Source organism: Ammospiza nelsoni, chromosome 9, assembly GCF_027579445.1.
Source record: "Ammospiza nelsoni isolate bAmmNel1 chromosome 9, bAmmNel1.pri, whole genome shotgun sequence".
In the NCBI taxonomy this organism is placed as follows: domain Eukaryota; kingdom Metazoa; phylum Chordata; class Aves; order Passeriformes; family Passerellidae; genus Ammospiza; species Ammospiza nelsoni.
In genome coordinates this window covers 4,648,910-4,655,326 of record NC_080641.1, presented here as the reverse complement: position 1 = coordinate 4,655,326, position 6,417 = coordinate 4,648,910, and the positions used below count along the sequence as shown (strand labels likewise).

Genomic DNA, 6,417 nt, shown 5'->3' with positions numbered 1-6,417 from the left:
AAGCAGCTGGGGCCAGGCTTCAATTCCCCCATGAGTCCTGTGCATTCCCCAGCAACGCCTGGTGGTCCCTGGGAGCCTTTGAGGCCATGGCAGTGCGCTGGGAAGGGAAGGACTTCTCTGGGGACCCTGGGGACATTGTTCCCTCTAGCAGCTTTCCAAGTCTCCCCGTGCCTTCTCCAGGTGCCCGCCATGGTGAGGTACATTCACCGCTGGCTCATGGCCAATGATTCTGCCGAGCACAGGCTGGACAAGGCCCTGCTGGATCTCACCGCAGCACACCCGGGTGACGCAGTCGTGACGCTCCTGCGTGTGGCCCCGTCCTGTGACAGGTATGGGGCCCACCTGCCCAGAAGGCTCAGGCCTTCCCAGCCCATCAGCCTGTACCACCTGTCCCAGGTGTCTGAGTTCCAGGGCCCTCTGGCTGCTGTCTTTCCCAGCCCTGGCACGTCAGCCCCCGAGCCTGCTGCCATGCTGCCTTGCTGCCCCTAAGGGCCCTGTCCCCACAGGGCAGTGGGCAGAGGCAGAGCCTGTGGTCAGCTGGGCCCCTGGGGATGCCCAGGCCACGGTGCTGTGTCTGAGACCGCCCCTGAGACAGAGCTCTAACCCTACAGAGCTGCTTTGACCATGTGGAAGACCATCATGGGCTCGCTCAGGACTGCAGAGCCAGTGCAGCTGATACTCCTGGATGTGCTGGGGAGCTGGCCAGAGCACAGCATGTGCACCTCTGATAGGGACAAAACGGGTGTCTTTGGCCTGGCTGTGAGTTTCTGACACTGGCCTTTGCTGGCCCCAAGGCTCCCTCTCCAGCAGCTCTCCTTCCTCCTTCCCCCACTGCATCTCCCTGCCTCAGGCGCTGGCCTGAAACCTGGCCCAGGGGCAGCTTCAGGCCCACCAGGCCCTGTGCTCTGCCTGCCAAGGTCTCTCGGGGCCTCTCCCTGCTAAGCTTGGGCCCCACCACACGGACACCTCGGCACTGAGTGCTGTCTCGGGGGGCTTTGTCCCTTGCAGGCAACCGTGGTGATGTGGAAGATCCTTCAGGAGGCCCCTGTCCCAAGAATAGTGGCTCCGCATTTCCCCCACCTGTTTGTGCATCTGCTCTTCCAAGTGTTCTTCAGCACAGAAGAGATGCCAGAGGAGGTTGATACCTTCTGGAAGCAATGCCAGGAAGAGCACGGCCTTGCCACCAGCCCCAACAGGTGCTCCATGCCACTCCTCCTGTCCCTGCCACATGGCCTGCGAAGGAGCCAGTGCTCCCAGTGTGACTTGGGCTTTGCTGTGCACACAGGTTTGCAGTGCAGACCCTGAAGTCCCTGCTCTGCCTTCTCCAGTGTGAGCAGGTGGTGGTGTCAATGGAAGGCAAGCGTGGCTGGGACACGCTGCTCTGTGTTGATACCCATCACTCTGCCGTGGCTCTGCTGGCCGGGTGAGACACCCCCTTCTCCTCATTGCTCCTGGCATTTGTGCCCTGTGCCCGGGCTGTCCCACATAGTCCCCGTGGCTGTGGGCCAAAGGGATGAGCGACAGCAAAGCAGACTGGAAAAGGCTGGGAAAGGGGGTGCCCAGGAGCGGCCACACCTCAAAGGGCCCAGGTCCCCTGGCAGTGGGTGGTGGGGAAGGACAAGAACCATGTGAGTCAGTGCTGGGAGAGGCTTCCCCCCCCCCCGCCCCGGCTCAAGGTCTTAGTGACACTTTCCACCTTCCAGGGAGATGCGCCATGCATCCAGGCCCTTGTGTAAAAGGATCTTATGCTGCCTCCTTGAGATGCTCAGCAAAGAGATGCCATACTGGGATTTCCCTGCCCTGGCATTCCTTGTGGAGGTGAGCCTCAAGGCCAGCATGACCTGGCTGAGCTGCCTCCCAGCTCTCTGCCCTCTTGTTGCCGCAGCCACCTGGGACGGTGCCCGTGCTCTGTGCTGCTGCCTGGGCCCAGCCCCGTGCGGCTCCAGGCTCCTGCCGGCCGGCTCCCCCGTCACTGCCCTGTGTCTTGCAGGTCCTCGAGTGCCTGGACTTGAGGGAATGCAGGGACAGCATCATGGATCTTGTCTTGTCATGGCACCTGCAGAGAGACCGCGCAGACATTGGCAGCCAGCTGCTCAGGGCCCTTCTCCCGCTCAGGGACCATTCCCTGCTGGTGAGAAGGGGGCAGTGGCTGAAGCCGTGCAGGCAGCGTGGGGCTGGGCAACGCAGTCGCTTGGCCTTGCCTGGCCTTCGGGCGCTGTGGCAGTTGCTCCCAGCTCTCCTGCCTCCCGCTTCAGCTGCCCCAGTGCTTCAGGACAGGCCTTTGGCCTCTGGGCCCTGCGGCAGCAGGGTGGCCTTTCACAAAGTCGTGTTCCACACAGGCCGAAAGAATGTGGAGCCTGACCGAAAGGCTCGTGGAGCTCCTGCGGCTCAGGATGACCACCATGCTACTGGGCTATCTGTTCCTGGATAACGGTGCCCGCATACCCAGTCCCATTGCCCTGCATTTGGCTAAGGTGTTCCTGCCACTCTTTGACCACGTAAGGCTCTGTGCCCCCAGCCACAGCCACTGGCTGCTGCCCGGACACTTGGTGCCCCGTGCAGATGCAGGCCTGTGCCAATGTGGGCCAGAACCAGCTGATGCTGAGCTCTTGCTGCCTTCCTGTTCTACAGGGTGATAGCCAGGTGCAGCAGTTCTCCATGATTGTCTTTCACACCTTGATTTCTGCTGTAGAAGAAGAAGGAAAAAAGCCCCTGATGACACAAGTGTGGCAGAGCCTGCTCCCACTGCTCTTCCACTGCCATGATGAGAATCTGCGTGTGGCACAGGTGAGGACTCGCGGGCTGCTGCTGTCCCCCTGGCAGGGGGCTCGGCTGCTTCCTGCCCTGCACCTGCTGGACCGCAGCCTCCTCCAGGCTGCGGCTCCTGTGCCCTGGGCTCTGGGGCCATGTCCGCATCTCTGCTGCTCTCCAGACTTCTCGGGAAACGCTGCTTTGTGCAGTCAAGTTCCTGAAAAGGAAAGCTCTTGAAAAAACTGTGAAGAAAGAGAAACTCTCCAAGTTCACTGAGCTCCTGGTAAGGAGGGCCGGCATGCCCCAGCCTCACCCTGGAGAAGGCCCTGAGGGCGGTGCTCAGTGTGCAGGGCTGTCAGCTGTGCCCCTGCCCGCTGCTGCAGCCAGAGGCCCCGCGGGCTCTTCTCCAGGCTCCCGTGGGCCCGAGCCGGGTGCCCATGGAGCCCCGGCCCGGCGGGGCTGCGGGGCGGGCCGGCACTGCGGCTCCCCGGGCAGCAGGCGGCCCTCTGCCCCCTCCTCTCGGGAGTCCTGGCCGAGCCTCAGGGCTGTGCGGGCAGGGGAGGCCGGGGCTGGGCGCAGGCAGCACCCGGCCCAGGGGCTGAGCCCGCGCCAACCCTTCCCTCCTGCCGCTCTCTGCAGCTGGCAGAGGACAGGAGCCGAGCGGCCGAGCACCTGCGCCGGGCCCTGCGCTACGTTGAGAGCCCACAGGAGCCCCTGCGAGAGGCGGCCATCAGGTTCATGGGTGAGTCCCGAGCCCGGGCTGCCCCTCCCCTCCCCGGCCCGGCCCGCCGCAGCTCGGCCCCAGCCCCGCCTGCTGCCCCGGCAGCGCCAGCCGTGCCCTGGGGCGCCGTGGAGCCCCGCCTGGCCTGGGCATTGCTGCTGCCGCCCTCTGGCAGCCGTGCCCTGGGCCGGCAGCGTGCGGCAAGGGCCGGGCTGAGCCCTGCTGGGCCAGCAGCCCGCGTGGCCACGGCGCCGGCAGCGCCGCTGGCAGGGAGCTGTGCCGCTGGGGCCGTGACAGGCTCTGTGTTCACAGGCATGGCCGGGCGGCGCCTGAGGGGGCAGCAGCAAGAGCTGCAGCTGATCTGCACTGGTGAGTGAGGGCAGCGGGCTGACAGCGGGGGCTGCCGAGGGGAGCTGCAATCCCTGCCCCGGCTGCGGAGGGCTCTGCTCCCGTGGGCAGAGCACACGGAGCTTTCAGGGCCCCGTGGGCCATTGGTGGCCAGCAGCTTCGGGCTGATCCCCTTGCTCCCTGCTCCCTCCTGGCCATGGCAAGAGCTGGCTGGGATAGCCCTTGCAGGGGGCTCTCCTGGGCTCCCCGCAGATCTGGCTCTGACCGTGCCTCTGTTCCTCTCTCTTGCAGCCCTGGAACGCCTGACGGAGGACAGGACCAGTGCCGTGTCACAGCTGGCACTTGAAACACTGCATGTGCTGGGGGAAATACAGCGTGGGCGATATTCCACCATCCAGAGGCTGCAAGATCAGCTGCACAGGGCATGGAGGGCCCGGCCTCGTCTGTCGGGGCTCGGCTGGCTGTGCTGCCAGAAGACTTAGGAGAAGAGCTGATCCTGGAGGCTGTCTTTGCTGGGGCAACCTGAGCCAGGGGTAATTTTCTTTTCTTTAATATTTTTCTGTTCTTCTTTTCATTGTTTTATCTATATTGAAAATAAATAAATTATAGGGTATATATAATTATATATATTATTATAGATTATAGATTACTGTAAATAATTATAGAATGTATTATGATACACAGACTGCCAGGAGCTTTTCTTTGCTGCCCAGGGTCTGCAGGGCAAGAGGCAGGAAAGGGTGGAAAGGGTGCTTGTGCTCAGCAGCACAGCAGGCTGAGGGGTCCTGAGGCCCTGAAAGGGGGAAAAGGGTGCTTGTGCTCAGGCAGCTGCCCAGGCGTGCAGCGGCCCAGGGGAAATGGCCAGAAGCCCCTTGTCCTGTGGTGGTTCTGCTGAAGCCTTTGTGCTGCCCACCGAGTGGCTGGGCAGGGGCTGGGGCTGCGGGGATCCCTGTGAGAGCGGTGCCTGGAGATGGCCACAAGCCCTGTGCCAGGCAGGAAGCGCCATCCGTGTCCTCCTGCCCGTGTGCTGCTGGCTGCCTTGCTGAGGGCTCCCAGGTGCCTCTGGATGGGGCTGCTCTGGAGCTGCTGTGGGGCTGCGGCGCTGCTGCCGGGCAGCTTGGCCGGGCTGGGGCAGCCCCTGAGGGGCTGGGGCGCTGGCAAGCCCTGGGCAATGGGCTGTCAGAGGCCACAAGCAGCCCCCCGGCAGCCGCCTTGGTCCTGACAGAGTTGACTTGCAAGAGGGATCCCGGGCACTCTGGAACTAACATCATCGGTGTTGTGGGAAACCCAAATGCAGGGAAATCTCAGACCTTTGGTCTTGTCAGCAAAGCTTAGAATTAAACACAGGATTTGATCTGAGACCTTGGAAAGGGCTTCCAAACTTAGGTGCTAGAAGCGAGAATGCAGATTTCTAGTTTCTAGCAGAGACACGGGGAGGAATGTTGAAGTGGAGGAAAGTTCAGAGTTTTAGAGTCCAAGATCTAGAAAAAATAAAAGTAGTTACAATGGAAAACAAGAACCTTAGGATGCAGTGCTGTAGGTTTGTGTGTCATAGCATGATTGGCTAAGGAAGCTTACACTGTAGCATGAGTCCCTAAGATGAAATATTGAAGGGTTGGCTCCAAACCACAAATATCTTTGTTGGCCGTGTCTTCTTGGCCAAGAAATCCTTCAAAGCTCTTGTAACTACAAGTCTTGTGGCCCTGTGAGCCATGCGGTGGAGATGTGAGCCAAACTCACCCTTCCTGTCTGTGTAGAAGTGAAGAAAATGCAATTGCATCATGTAAAAAACTGAGAGGTGTGCTCTCTAGCTTGTTCCAAACTCCTTCAACTCCTGCAGAGTGGGATTTAGCTACAAAGAGATGACAAGGACCCTTAGTGCTGCCTCTTTGACTCCAGAGCAGTTGTAGAATCTTTCACATAAGCCTGTGTAGTTATGTGCCAGAAATGGATCATTGGAAGAAACTTTCCCAAGTGACTTGCATGGAGGTTTGTTTGAAGGATATTTGAGGAGAAAGCCTCCCAGCTAGGGTCTGGGCTTTGGCCTAGCTGTGTCCCCTGCTGATTGTCAAGTGTGCCATCAGCAGCAGGGCTTTCTGGGCTAAAAATATCATCAAGTCACTTGGACTTGCTCTTTATTGCCTCTAAAAGCTGGACACAATTTTGGGGCAAATTTGGAGACCGCATCTATGGGTGGATGGAGCTCCTAGGATTTTCCCAGTTGCTGGGAATGGTTCTCCAGGTCCCTGGAGTATCCATCCCATCTGGTTTTGCGTGTCGTGGTTCCCTGACAGCTGGGGCCCTGGGCAGAGCCCTGAGAGCCTGGTCTTCCCCCAGGGAAGGAGAAGAAGCCCCTGGAGAAGCTGTACCGGGTGGGGATGCTGCTGCTGCTGCTGCTGCTGCTGCTGCTGCTGCTGCTGGAGACAGCCAGGGAGACATCATCATGGATGACAAGCTCTTCTTCAGCCTGGCCACGGGAGGCTGAAGGTGATGCACTTTGATTCTGGCACCTTCTTCAAAGCCAAAGTCCACAGAGAATTTGCAGATGAGTCCCCAGCCAGGGAAATTCTGCCAGATTTGGGCATGGCCCAGCCTGG

The 6,417-nt window shown here is 60.4% G+C and overlaps 1 long non-coding RNA gene across 1 annotated transcript; it reads left to right on the top strand.

The window, feature by feature from the left end:
- Nucleotides 1–251: 251 nt before the first annotated feature.
- LOC132076700 (uncharacterized) lies at nt 252–1,078 on the top strand. Its single transcript, XR_009418959.1, has 3 exons — nt 252–329; nt 612–759; nt 1,009–1,078. It is a non-coding gene; the product is annotated as an uncharacterized LOC132076700 (long non-coding RNA).
- Nucleotides 1,079–6,417: the final 5,339 nt, after the last annotated feature.